At 45.3% G+C, this 14,816-nt stretch overlaps 1 protein-coding gene across 6 annotated transcripts in view; it reads right to left on the bottom strand.

Annotated features, from left to right (window-relative positions):
• Positions 1-14,816, bottom strand: part of LOC115163664 (protocadherin Fat 3) — a 325,153-nt gene that overhangs the window by 273,063 nt on the left and 37,274 nt on the right. The window lies entirely within an intron of this gene.

The raw sequence follows: 14,816 nt of genomic DNA, 5'->3' as shown, positions 1-14,816 counted from the left end.
ACAATTGTTAAATTACGAGCCTAGTTGGATTAGCCACAGAAAAAGTCAGCAACCTTCCCGCTAGCCATGATTGGCTGATATAATGAGTGGGCTGGGCATGCAGAGAGATGAGTTCGGATTGGTCTGCCATATAGCAAGCTTCTGACTATTTGAGCTGGTCAGTATGTGTAGGTAATCATGTCTAACGCGGCTTTAAAAATATATATATTGCATAGTAGAACTGCATAACTGTTCCTCTCCACTTTCTGGAGGACCGACTTTTGAAATCAGTGGAATTAGAGTATGATAGCTAAGGAGATGGAGAAAACACCTGTCTCCGGATTACATCTTCAAAATAAGGGCAACCATGGCATCCATGACAAGGAGAAGCGTCCATCCATGATGTACATGGGTAAGATAGTCTTGCTAGCAAAATGTTGAGATATTGCACATTTCTAATTTTGACAGAAAGTCCTTTTCATTTCAAGTTTAAGTGTACTGTTAGCTAGTTAGCTAACGTTAGCTGGCTGGCTCGCTAGCTAACGTTATGTGTATGATCTTATTATTCTTATCTCATAGCCAATTTCTTTGATAGTTATAGCCTAATGTTAGCTAGCTAACATTGAACCTGGTCGGTTAGCTACCTGCAGATTAGTCTCAAGGTTTTAAAATCCTTCTTTAACCTGTCTTCTCCCCTTCATCTACACTGATTGAAGTGGATTTAACAAGTGACATCAATAAGGGATCATAGTTTTCACCTGGTCAGCCATATGTCATGGTGTTCCTAATGTTTTGTACACTCAGTGTATATCAGCTGTCTGCACGTATCTACCCAGTCCTGGATCACAATGCAGTAATGCTCTCTGACTTCATTATGTATACTGTGACTTAATAAAACATGACTGCTCCTATTTGATTGGATGTGTGGTATTGGCTTCGACACACAACCAAATCATATGTTCTGTTGAAACTGAACAGCATTAATGAAATGGCCGGAAACGGAAACAAGAGCTGCTGCTACCGCAAATCAAGGTCTTACTGTAACTATAGGCTACTAGGCTAGCCAATTTAAATGCCTACCAGTAGTCACGTCAAACCAGTTAGCGTCAAGCTGCCCGATACAGAGTTAGCAGCCTATGCCCTCCTAGCCCCAGGCATAGAAAGCAGAGAGTAGCAACATAAAGTGAGTTAATGTCGACCAGCTAGCAGCCTCTAGTCTAGAATGACCAGTCAGATACAAAGCAGCTGGCTGTCAATAGCAACTGCATCTCAATGGCGCCCGGGGCATTTCAAATGCTAATGTAGCATACTAACTGCACACACACAACACACACACACATGCTGATGTTCAGCTGGACAGAGGAGCAGAGATTATTGTGATGAGAATCAGGGATCTGTGTGAGAGAGAGAGAGAGAGAGAGAGAGAGAGAGAGAGAGAGAGAGAGAGAGAGAGAGAGAGAGAAAACACGGGAGTACAAGAGAGGAAACCCATGGGATGTCCTTGTCAACAACACTAGAATAATTTAGCTACAGAAGGCCAACAGAGCCATAAATACATACATTAATAAACCTTTCCAGTGTTTTCCCTGGGATGTTTTTCATGTTGTTTGCTTGCAGCTGCTAAATTAATATAGGAGAAACACTGCTTTCTTATGTTTTAGAAGCCTGCTCATAAAAATACCTCAATCTATCAGGATGATGCTTTAATAATTCTACATTTCTAAGCTTTCATACATGTTCAACGATTGGCCTACTATCATCTTAGCTTCACAGGGGATGTCTGAACCAGTTGTTCCCAACCAGGGGTACTAGGACAGACCTACTGTTAAAATCCGCATGAGGGGTACTTCAGGGTTATTTCAGGCAGAGCAAAATTCAGTTGGCGGTAAAGTAACCAAAAAAAGTTGGCAACCACTGGTCTAAATATCCAACTCAATCATTCTTCTATCTTCTGACAGGAGACGAAGGACTTCAAAATAGAGAAATGGGATACTAGCATGTCTTTCTGATGTGGCTACGGCTCATAAACAACGTGCCTTTAATAATTCATAAATACTCCCGGGGCATTGGAATCAAAGCTGTAAGCGTCATGTGAGAATGGAGGAAAGAGCGGAGTAATCTGGTGTTAGAAGTACATGCTGGGGAGAACAGATTGACTGAAAGAATGCTGTAAGACTGTAAACAGTATCTTTAGGGTGAAGACGCAACATTGTTGAGCTGTAATCTGTTACTTAAACGCTGTTTAGTAAATGTAGGGTGAAAATAATTTATTTAGAGTTGACATACTATGAAGAAATGAAAATGAACTATACTGAACAAAAATATAAATGCAACATGCAACAATTTTGAAGATTTTACTGAATTACAGTTCATTCAAGGAAATCAATTCATTTAAATACATTCATTAAACTCTAATCATTCATCTCTAATCTATAGAATACAGATATGCATCTGTTGGTCACAGATACCTTGGATCAGAAAACCAGTCAGTATCTGGTGTGACCATCATTTGCCTCATGCAGCGTGACACATCTCCTTCGCATAGAGTTGATCAGGTTGTTGATTGTGGAATGTTGTCCCACTTCTCTTCAATGGCTGTGCAAACTTGCTAGACATTGGCGGGAAGTGGAACATGCTGTCGTACACGTCGATGCAGAGCATCCCAAACATGCTCAATGGGTGACATGTCTGGTGAGTATGCAGGCCATGGAAGAACTGAGACATTTTCAGTTCCCAGGAATTGTGTACAGATCTTTGCAACATCGGGCTGTGCATAATCATGCTGAAACATGAGGTGATGGCAGCGGATGAATGGCACGACAATGGGCCTCAGGATCTCATCAAGGTATCTCTGTGCATTCAAATTGCCATCAATAAAATGCAATTGTGTTCGTTGTCCATAGCTTATGCCTGCCCATACCATAACCCAACTGCCACCATAGGGCATTCTGTTCACAACGTTGACATCAGCAAACCGCCCGCCTACACACGACGCCATACACGTGATCTGCGGTTGTGAGGCCGTTTGGAGGTACGGCCAAATTCTCTAAAACGACGTTGGAGGCGGCTTATGGTAGAGAAATGTACATAAAATGATCTGACAACAGCTCTGGTGGACATTCCTGCAGCCAGCATGCCAACCCCCCCCACCGCCTCAGGGAAGTAAGACGGGAGGGGCTGAGATGTAGTGTCGCATCACGTACGTGTTTTAATTAACATCACTGGCAATAAATAACACCACGGCAACCGCTGCTAGCCCTCTTGATAATAACCAACATAGGATTAATACAAAGTAGAATACAGAGTCAGATACTAACTCCATTACAGGACAATAGTCTGCTGGATAGAGTACAATACCATCCTTGGAGGCAGGAACCAACATTATGTTATGATGTAATTTTCCACAGGCCAGAGAGAGACCTGTAGGTTAATATTTTTAGGTTGAGATTGAGACGGTGTTGTGTGGAATATGGAGGGTTTCGTGGCCCATTTGCATCTTGTGTGTGTTATCTAATTCAATGAATAATGCCTGCTGGGAGTTCAAGGCTCCGCTCTCTGTTTGACGTCTGAGAAATAAAGCAGTTTGGATATCAATCTAGGGATCACACACACACAAGAACGCATGCACAGGCACGCGCACACACACAATGAAAGGCAAACAGGCACACACACAGAGCACAACACCCCACAAATCGTATTGCTTATCTACAGAGCAATCATATACTCACATACTCAGACACACACAGACACAGACACACACACACACCCCTGGGGGAAAAAGGCAGTGTGGATATCAATAACGGGAGCAGGATTAGCATGCTAACAGCTATCGACCGCTGCAGAGTTATAGTTCATAAGAGATCAGGCTGATTGCTGTCCTACTTGGGCTAGAGAGAAACAGTAGTCTACATCTCACTCAGAATAACACTCTACACTGAATAATGCATGTCTTTACAGGCACTTCACTGGCTCCATCCACACCCCTCCCCCGACACACAGAGAGACCCTCGCTTTCATACACATTTGCATGTATGCGTGTAGACACACACAAACACACACACATAGACACAAGCACACACATACTTGCACACACACAGCCACACCCTCCCACATACGCCCACACATACCCATAGGGTATAGGAATGCTAAAGGCTTGAGTTGTTGCCCTGTGGGCATATGTCGTATGAGTGCAGCTGTCAGTGAAGTTAGTACTCATTCTGAGCCCTGTATAAACCGAGATGAGATTGAGTCACACGCACACGCACACACACACAGGCAACAGGCGAGAACAGCCAGGCTCTCTTGGAAAACAAACCCCACTCTAACGCGACACGACAAAACACACAGGTCCTCAGAACAGAAGAGAACAGAAGACATCAGCATTTCAATGCGATGCTCTTTGTGTAAAGGCAGCACTTAGCGCCGTGGTTATTTTGGTGTTTCACAGTGGGTGAGCTGCCTAATGTGAAGAGGATTGTGTAAGAGGAGATACTCTGAAGGATCAGGGTGGATGACTGGTGCTGCCATGGGGCTGACTACAGTGAACCGTCACTGGGTGAGTGAGGGGAGAGAGACAGGAGCCCAATTTCAAATCGACCCAAATGGCCCCTACGGCCTGGCAGTTTGTGTAGACCTGAATGGATAGGTGGAAGTATCCGCCATATAAGGTAGCATATGTCCCACCTACTGGAAGATATCACAGGGTGAAATGAAGTTATTCTAATATGCAAACATCTCAGATACACAACAAGTTCAGGGGTAGGAGCTAGGGGTCAAATGTGTTATATGAGCCGAGAAAGAGAGAGTCAGAGGTGAATGAGAGAAAGAGAGAGTCAGAGAGGTGAACGAGAGAAAGAGAGTCAGAGAGATGAACGAGGGAAAGAGAGTCAGAGAGATGAACGAGGGAAAGAGAGGGCCAGAGTGGTGAACGAGATAAAGAGTCAGATAGGAGAACGAGGGAAAGACAGTCAAAGAGGTGAATGAGAGAAAGACCGTCAGAGAGGTGAACGAGGGAAAGACCGTCAGAGAAGTGAACGAGAGAAAGAGTCAGAGAGATAAACGAGGGAAAGAGAGAGCCAGAGAGGTGAACGAGGGAAAGAGAGAGCCAGTAAGGTGAACGAGGGAAAGAGAGAGTCAGAGAGGTGAACGAGGGAAAGAGAGAGTCAGAGAGATAAACGAGGGAAAGAGAGTCAGCGAGATAAACGAGGGAAAGAGAGTCAGAGAGATAAACGAGAGAAAGAGAGTCAGAGAGGTGAACGAGAGAAAGAGAGTCAGAGAGATAAATGAGGGAAAGAGAGAGCCAGAGAGGTGAACGAGGGAAAGAGAGAGCCAGAGAGGTGAACGAGGGAAAGAGAGAGCCAGAGAGGTGAACGAGGGAAAGAGAGAGCCAGAGAGGTGAACGAGAGAAAGAGAGAGCCAAAGAGGTGAACGAGGGAAAGAGAGAGTCAGAGAGGTGAACGAGGGAAAGAGAGAGTCAGAGAGGTGAACGAGGGAAAGAGAGTCAGAGAGGTGAACGAGGGAAAGACAGAGCCAGAGAGGTGAACGAGGGAAAGAGAGAGCCAGAGAGGTGAACGAGGGAAAGAGAGAGCCAGAGAGGTGAACGAGGGAAAGAGAGAGCCAGAGAGGTGAACGAGGGAAAGAGAGAGCCAGAGAGGTGAACGAGGGAAAGAGAGAGTCAGAGAGGTGAACGAGGGAAAGAGAGTCAGAGAGGTGAACGAGGGAAAGAGAGAGTCAGAGAGGTGAACGAGGGAAAGAGAGAGTCAGAGAGGTGAACGAGGGAAAGAGAGAGTCAGAGAGATAAACGAGGGAACAAGAGAGTCAGAGAGGTGAACGAGGGAAAGAGAGTCAGAGAGGTGAACGAGGGAAAGAGAGAGTCAGAGAAAGGAACGAGGGAAAGAGAGAGTCAGAGAGGTGAACGAGGGAAAGAGAGTCAGAGAGGTGAACGAGGGAAAGAGAGAGCCAGAGAGGTGAACGAGGGAAAGAGAGAGCCAGAGAGGTGAACGAGGGAAAGAGAGAGTCAGAGAGGTGAACGAGGGAAAGAGAGAGTCAGAGAGGTGAACGAGGGAAAGAGAGAGTCAGAGAGATAAACGAGGGAACAAGAGAGTCAGAGAGGTGAACGAGGGAAAGAGAGTCAGAGAGGTGAACGAGGGAAAGAGAGAGTCAGAGAGGTGAACGAGGGAAAGAGAGAGTCAGAGAGGTGAACGAGGGAAAGAGAGAGTCAGAGAGGTGAACGAGGGAAAGAGAGAGCCAGAGAGGTGAACGAGGGAAAGAGAGAGTCAGAGAGGTGAACGAGGGAAAGAGAGAGTCAGAGAGGTGAACGAGGGAAAGAGAGAGTCAGAGAGGTGAACGAGGGAAAGAGAGTCAGAGAGATAAACGAGGGAAAGAGAGTCAGAGAGGTGAACGAGAGAAAGACCGTCAGAGAGGTGAACGAGAGAAAGAGAGTCAGAGAGATAAACGAGAGAAAGAGAGTCAGAGAGGTGAACGAGAGAAAGAGAGTCAGAGAGGTGAACGAGGGAAAGAGAGAGCCAGAGAGGTGAACGAGGGAAATAGAGTCAGAGAGATAAACGAGGGAAAGAGAGTCAGAGGGGTGAACGAGGGAAATAGAGTCAGATAGGTGAACGAGGGAAAGAGAGAGCCAGAGAGGTGAACGAGGGAAAGAGAGAGCCAGAGAGGTGAACGAGGGAAATAGAGCCAGAGAGGTGAACGAGGGAAATAGAGCCAGAGAGGTGAACGAGGGAAATAGAGTCAGATAGGTGAACGAGGGACATAGAGAGCCAGAGAGGTGAACGAGGGAAAGAGAGTCAGAGAGGTGAACGAGGGAAATAGAGTCAGAGAGGTGAACGAGGGAAATAGAGTCAGAGAGGTGAACGAGGGAAAAAGAGTCAGAGGTGAACGAGGGAAATAGAGTCAGATAGGTGAACGAGAGAAATAGAGTCAGAGAGATAAACGAGGGAAAGAGAGTCAGAGAGGTGAACGAGGGAAATAGAGTCAGATAGGTGAACGAGGGAAAGAGAGAGCCAGAGAGGTGAACGAGGGAAAGAGAGAGGGAAATAGAGTCAGAGAGGTGAACGAGGGAAAGAGAGAGCCAGAGAGGTGAACGAGGGAAATAGAGCCAGAGAGGTGAACGAGGGAAATAGAGTCAGAGAGGTGAACGAGGGAAAGAGAGTCAGAGAGGTGAACGAGGGAAAGAGAGTCAGAGAGGTGAACGAGGGAAAGAGAGTCAGAGAGGTGAACGAGGGAAATAGAGTCAGATAGGTGAACGAGGGAAATAGAGCCAGAGAGGTGAACGAGGGAAAGAGAGAGCCAGAGAGGTGAACGAGGGAAAGAGAGAGCCAGAGAGGTGAACGAGGGAAAGAGAGAGCCAGAGAGGTGAACGAGGGAAATAGAGCCAGAGAGGTGAACGAGGGAAATAGAGCCAGAGAGGTGAACGAGGGAGAGTATATAAGAGGATTTCCAAGGCTTCAGCAGAATCAGTGAGGAATTTAAAGAGAATGAGAGTTCATGTTTTAACCTGGATCATACAAACTGGTGAGATAATTACAAGGGTTAGGTTTCATAATACACACACACACACACACACACACACACACACACACACACACACACACAGCTGTTTCTTCGTGGATAATTGAGCAGGCACATCTGGGCGAGGACTTTTACTGCAGGAGAAAAATGCTGTTGTTTTTTTTCTCCCCCTCCTTCCTGAGATGCCCCAAGATATGTGTTGAATCTCGGTATTGTTCTGAGAAAGCTGTGGTGTGTGTGTGTGTGTGTGTGTGTGTGTGTGTGTGTGTGTGTGTGTTAGAGGTCGACCGATTAATCGGAATGGCCGATTAATTAGGGCCGATTTCAAGTTTTCCTAACAATCGGAAATCGGTATTTATTTAACTAGGCAAGTCAGTTAATAACAAATTCTTATTTACAATGACGGCCCGGACGACGCTGGGCCAATTGTGCTTCACCCTATGGGACTCCCAATCCCGGCCGGATGTGATACAGCCTGGATTCGAACCAGGGACTGTGGTGACACCTCTTGCACTGAGATGCAGTGCCATAGACCGCTGTGTCCATGTGTGTGTGTTAACTATTTAACTGTACTAGAATGCTTAAAAGGCTGCTAAAATGTTAAATATCGGGTATCGTTATCATTTTGTTCGGCAAGGAAAATATCGGATTTTGGTATCGGCCAAAAATGTAATATCGGTGCATCACTATTGTTTACATATTTTTTCTCACTCGTTTTTCTGTCTTCCCCAGATCACATGACCAACAGACTAACACAATGACATGATGGCAACAAATCCAAACAAACCATCTCTATTTTGATCTCTTCAACTGCAAGAAACACAAACACAACCACACAATCTCAACCGAACAGTTTTAACCATCTCGACCCCGATCAGAACAAACTAACTCCTGAGTACACCCTAACCCCAGCACACAACCCTAATCTTCACAGTCTGCTGTTTTGGCACTTGGCAGCAGCACCCAACCCAATTCTTCAGTTTTACCCAGAATGCATTGCAGGTGGTCCCCTCAGCAGAGTTTTGTAAACAGCAGAATACTTATCAGCCCTTCCAGCAGCAGCAGCCATGCTGGCACCTGATACTAGCTTTCTGAGCTGTCTTTCTCTTTATTCTGATCCTTAGATTGTTCAAGAGAGATTGAATCTCCTACACAGAAAGCCAGCATATCTTGCGGCTGCTGGCTGCTGTGTGTGTGCACGTGTGTGCGTGTGTGTGTGTTTGGCATGAGGTAGCCTAGCGTTTAAGAGCATTAGGTCAGTCGCTGGTTCGATTACCCTGAGCTAACTAGGTGAAAAATCTGTCAATGTGCCCTTGAGCAATGCACTTAACACTTGTTGCTCCTGTAAGTCATTTTCTAACCTGTGAAATCAACAGTTCTTTACATTTAGCTCATTAAATGACTTCACCAATCCGTAAATCAAGCACACAGCCATGCAATCTCCAAAGACAAACATTGGCAGTAGAATGGCCTTACTGAAGACCTTAGTGACTTTCAACGTGGCACCGTCATAAGATGCAACCTTTCCAACAAGTCAGTTCATCAAAGTTTTGCCCTGCTAGAGCTGCCCCGGTCAACTGTAAGTGCTCTTATTGTGAAGTGGAAACGTCTATGAGCAACCACGACTCAGCCGCGACAACACGCCACACAAGCTCACAGAACGGGATCGCCGAGTGCTGAAGTAAGGTAGCGAGTAAAAATCGTCTGTCCTCAGTTGCAACCCTCTATCAAGTTGCCTCTGGAAGCAAGGTCAGCACAAGAACTGTTCGTTGAGACCTTCATGAAGGCCAAATTCCCATTGGTTTCCATGGCCGACCAGCCGCACACAAGCATAAGCTCACCATGCGCAATGCCAAGCATCGGTTGGAGTGGTGTAAAGCTCGCCGCCATCGGAATCTGGAGCAGTGGAAACGTTCTCTGGAGTGATGAATCACGCTTCACCATCTGGCAGTCCGACTGACGAATCTGGGTTTGGCGGATGCCAGGAGAACACTACCTGTCCCAATGCATAGCACCAATTGTAATGTTTGGTGGGGGAGGAATAATGGTCTGGGGCTGCTTTTCATGGTTCGGGCTAGGCCCCTTGATTCCAGTGAAGGGAAATCTTAACACTACAGCATACAATAACATTCTAGACGATTCTGTGCTTCCAACTTTGTGGCAACAGTTTGGGGAAGGCCATTTCCTGTTTCAGCATGAACTTGACTTGCCTGCACAGAGCCCTGACCTCAACCCCATCAAATACCTTGGAACGCCAACTGCAAGCCAGGCCTAATCGCCCAACATCAGTGCCCGACCTCACTAACGCTCTTGTGGCTGAATGGAAGCAAGTCCCCGCAGCAATGTTCCAACATATAATGGAAAGCCTTCCCAGAAGAGTGAAGGCTGTTATAGCAGCAAAGGGGAGACTTGCATCCTTAACTAGCATTGAAAAAGTGAATCCATTCTTCTCTAGCTAATTAAAAATCTATCTCCCTATTCTTCTGAATCATGCTTGTAACGTCAGTACAGTAGTTTATGCTTCAGATGGGGGAGGGGCTGGTAGCCTAAACACGCACGCGCACAGGCAAAGATTTTCAGATTGCAGACAGACATTGGAATAAGTTTCTGAGTGACAGAGCGAGGGCTTTGCATTGGCGCTTTGTTGCGTTTTTTGTGGGACGAGAAAAAAATGCCTGGAGCATAAAATAAAATTATTAACCAGTTTCCATGTTTTTAAAATAACGGTTCTTCCCCTGGAACAGTATAGATCACTTTAGTTCTAGGTTCCATTTCTGTTCCTTGAAAGAAATCTTTATTTTCCGTTTTTTGGTTCTGTTCCCTGAACAGGTTCCAACCCCTGGTGTGTATACTAACCAGGGGGAACGTCTGCTTGCCTAGAGATTAAGGCTGCGTTACTGGCATCGCCTAAGGACGGTCGGCCCACAGGCGGCTGCTGTGAGCCAGCATTCCCATATGTTTTTTTCATACACAGAGGATTACTTAACATGTCCACTATGGAGCGGGAGGGACACTGGAAGAAAAAAAAGAATGAAAGAAAAATATGTGTTGCTTCAAACCATTATCTAGCTCTAGGGGAGGACTGTATTGGAGATTATGGTAATTTACGGGGGGAAAAAACAGATTATCTTCCTCCTGTAGCTGGAGAGGCGGAGAGGAGAGGACACTCAGGGAAAGGGAGCCGGAGTCGCTGCGGGGTAGAGTGGAGGAGGAGTGAGATTGATGCTGGGAGTCTAGGCCAAATTCCCACAGGACCCTGTTAGCAAAAATAGTTAGCATTTAGCATGGTTTGCAAAAATATTATGGTAATTTATCCTATTCATCCAAGGGAGTGTGATATCTGTTTAAATTGAAGTCCTCCTGGTCACAGGCACTCCGGTCAACAAAACTGCTGGGCTGCAAATGACAGGCCACTTGTTGTCAATCTTGGTTAATCTTGGCAATCACACCTTAGTTAGCAAAGACCATGAATAGCACAGACACATATTATATACGCTGTAGGCAGCGGAAGCCACAGCCACCCTCCTCCTACCTTAGCAGACCCAGGTGATGCCCCTCCTGGGCCAGCCCGTTTTACAGAGGAGTAACTCTCCAGTCGGACTGAGCCCAGCCCAGGCAGAAAGCTTTCCATTTTTTTACATTTTACATTTTTCCCTCGACAGTGTTTGCCTCGGCTGTGTTTTACATCATGTCTGAACATTAGAGTTGCACAGAACACTGAACTGCAATTAATCTGCCACTCCGGTGTGCAATGTGGGAAGAAATGGGCCACGGCAGCCCCACGGCAAGACTTCTGTACGTACCCTCCTCCCTCTACTGCTCCTTCCCTCTCTCTCTCTCTCTCTGTCCTCTTTACCCTCTCTTATCTCTTTCCCTTCCTCACTCTTCTCAATTCATTTCAATTCAAGGGGCTTTATTGGCATGAGAAACATGTTAACGTTGCCAAAGCAAGTGAAGTAGATAATATACAAAAGTGAAATAAACAGAAATGAACAGGAAACATTACTCACAGAAGTTCCAAAAGAATAAAGACATTACAAATGTCATATTATGTATATATACAGTGTTGTAACGATGTACAAATGGTTAAAGTACAGAAGGGAAAATAAATAAGCATAAATATGGGTTGTATTTACAATGGTGTTTGTTCTTCACTGGTTGCCCTTTTCTTGTGGCAACAGGTCACAAATCTTGCTGCTGTGATGGCACACTGTGGAATTTCACCCAGTAGATATGGGAGTTCATCAAAATCAGGTTTATTTTCAAATTCTTTGTGGGTCTGTGTAATCTGAGGGAAATATGTGTCTCTAATATGGTCATACATTGGGCAGGAGGTTAGGAAGTGCAGCTCAGTTTCCACCTCATTTTGTGAGCAGTGTGCACATAGCCTGTCTTCTCTTGAGAGCCAGGTCTGCCTAAGGCGGCCTTTCTCAACAGCAAGGCTATGATCACCGAGTCTGTATATAGTCAAAGCTTTCCTTAAGTTTGGGTCAGCCACTGTGGTCAGGTATTCTGCCACTTTGTACTCTCTGTTAGGGCCAAATAGCATTCCAGTTGTGTCAAGTAATTATCTTTTTGTTTTCTCATGATTTGGTTGGGTCTAACTGTGTTGCTGTCCTGGGGCTCTGTGGGGTGTGTTCGTGTTTGTGAACAGAGCCCCAGGACCAGCTTGATAGGGAACTCTTCTCCAGGTCCATCTCTCTGTAGGTGATGGCTTTGTTATTGCCACGTCCTGACCAGTAATAGGGGTTATTTGTTATTATAGTTTGGTCAGGACGTGGCAGGGGGTATTTGTTTTATGTGGTTCAGGGTGTGTTTGTGTATGTGTTCATGTAGAGGGGTATTTGATTTATTAGTCCAGGGTTTTGGTTATCGTTCTATGTTAGTTTATTTCTATGTTCTGTCTAGGTGTTTGTATTTCTATGTTTTGGTAATGGGGATTGGGGCCTTCAATTGGAGGCAGCTGTCTATCGTTGCCTCTGATTGAAGGTCCTATATTTAGGAGTGTGTTTGTCATGGGATTTTGTGGGAGATTGTTGCTGTGTATAGCTTTGTGCCTTACCGGCCTGTTCTTTGTCGTCGTGTTTTTTGTATACGTGTTTGTTTTGGTTTTTCCTTCTTTATCCTTTAATAAAAGAAGATGAGTATACATTTTCCCGCTGCGTCTTGGTCTAAACCCTACGACACCCGTGACAGTTATGGAAGGTTTGGGAATCGCTTCCTTTTAGGTGGTTGTAGAATATAACGTCTCTTTTCTGGATTTTGATAATTAGCGGGTATCGGCCTAATTCTGCTCTGCGTGCATTATTTGGTGTTTTACGTTGTACACAGAGGATATTTTTGCCGAATTCCGCATGCAGAGTCTCAATTTGGTGTTTGTCCCATTTTGTGAATTCTTGGTTGGTAAGAGGACCCCAGACCTCACAGCCATAAAGGGCAATGTGTTCAATAACTGATTCAAGTATAGTGAGGGAAAAAAGTATTTGATCGCCTGCTGATTTTGTACGTTTGCCCACTGACAAAGAAATGATCAGTCTATAATTTTAATGGTAGGTTTATTTCAACAGTGAGAGACAGAATAACAACGAAAAAATCCAGAAAAACGCATGTCAAAAATGTTATAAATTGATTTTCATTTCAATGAGGGAAATAAGTATTTGACCCCCTCTCAATCAGAACAATTTCTGGCTCCCAGGTGTCTTTTATACAGGTAACGAGCTGAGATTAGGAACACACTCTTAAAGGGAGTGATCCTAATCTCAGCTTGTTACCTGTATAAAAGACACCTGTCCACAGAAGCAATCAATCAGATTCCAAACTCTCCACCATGGCCAAGACCAAAGAGCTCTCCAAGGATGTCAGGGACAAGATTGTAGACCTACACAAGGCTGGAATGGGCTACAAGACCATCGCCAAGCTGCTTGGTGAGAAGGTGACCACAGTTGGTGCGATTATTTGCAAATGGAAGAAACACAAAAGAACTGTCAATCTCCCTCGGCCTGGGGCTCCATGCAAGATCTCACCTCGTGGAGTTGCAATGATCATGAGAACGGTGAGGAATCAGCCCAGAACTACACGGGAGGATCTTGTCAATGATCTCAAGGCAGCTGGGACCATAGTCACCAAGAAAACAATTGGAAACACACTACGCCGTGAAGGACTGAAATCCTGCAGCGCCCGCAAGGTCCCCCTGCTCAAGAAAGCACATATACATGCCCGTCTGAAGTTTGCCAATGAACATCTGAATGATTCAGAGGACAACAGGGTGAAAGTGTTGTGGTCAGATGAGACCAAAAGGGAGCTCTTTGGCATCAACTCAACTCGCCGTGTTTGGAGGAGGAGGAATGCTGCCTATGACCCCAAGAACACCATCCCCACCGTCAAACATGGAGGTGGAAACATTATGCTTTGGGGGTGTTTTTCTGCTAAGGGGACAGGACATCTTCACCGCATCAAAGGGACGATGGACGGGGCCAAGTACCATCTAATCGATGGGTGAGAACCTCCTTCCCTCAGCCAGGGCATTGAAAATGGGTCGTGGATGGGTATTCCAGCATGACAATGACCCAAAACACACGGCCAAGGCAACAAAGGAGTGGCTCAAGAAGAAGCACATTAAGGTCCTGGAGTGGCCTAGCCAGTCTCCAGACCTTAATCACAAAGAAAATCTGTGGAGGCAGCTGAATGTTCGAGTTGCCAAACGTTAGCCTCGAAACCTTAATGACTTGGAGAACATCTGCAAAGAGGAGTCCCTCCTGAGATGTGTGCAAACCTGGTGGGCTACTACAAGAAACGTCTGACCTCTGTGATTGCCAACAAGAGTTTTGCCACCAGGTACTAAGTCATGTTTTGCAGAGGGGTCAAATACTTATTTCCCTCATTAAAATGAAAATAATTTATAAAATTTTTGACATGCGTTTTTCTGGATTTTTTTGTTGTTATTCTGTCTCTCACTGTTCAAATAAACCTACCATTAAAATTATAGACTGATCATTTCTTTGTCAGTGGGCAAACGTACAAAATCAGCAGGGGATCAAATACTTTTTTCCCTCACTGTATTTTTAGCCAGATCCTAATTGGTATGTCGAATTTTATGTTCCTTTTGATGCCAGAGAATGCCCTTCTTGCCTTGTCTCTCAGATCGTTCACAGCTTTGTGGAAGTTACCTGTGGCGCTGATGTTTAGGCCAAGGTATGTATAGTTTTTTGTGTGCTCTAGGGCAACGGTGTCTAGATGCAATTTGTATTTGTGGTCCTGGCGACTGGACCTCTCTCTCACCATGTGCCCTCCATATTCTCTAGTCTATTTTCCAC

The sequence above is a fragment of the Salmo trutta genome, chromosome 26 (assembly GCF_901001165.1).
Source record: "Salmo trutta chromosome 26, fSalTru1.1, whole genome shotgun sequence".
NCBI classification, from domain to species: Eukaryota; Metazoa; Chordata; class Actinopteri; order Salmoniformes; family Salmonidae; genus Salmo; species Salmo trutta.
This window is presented reverse-complemented; position numbering and strand designations above follow the sequence as displayed.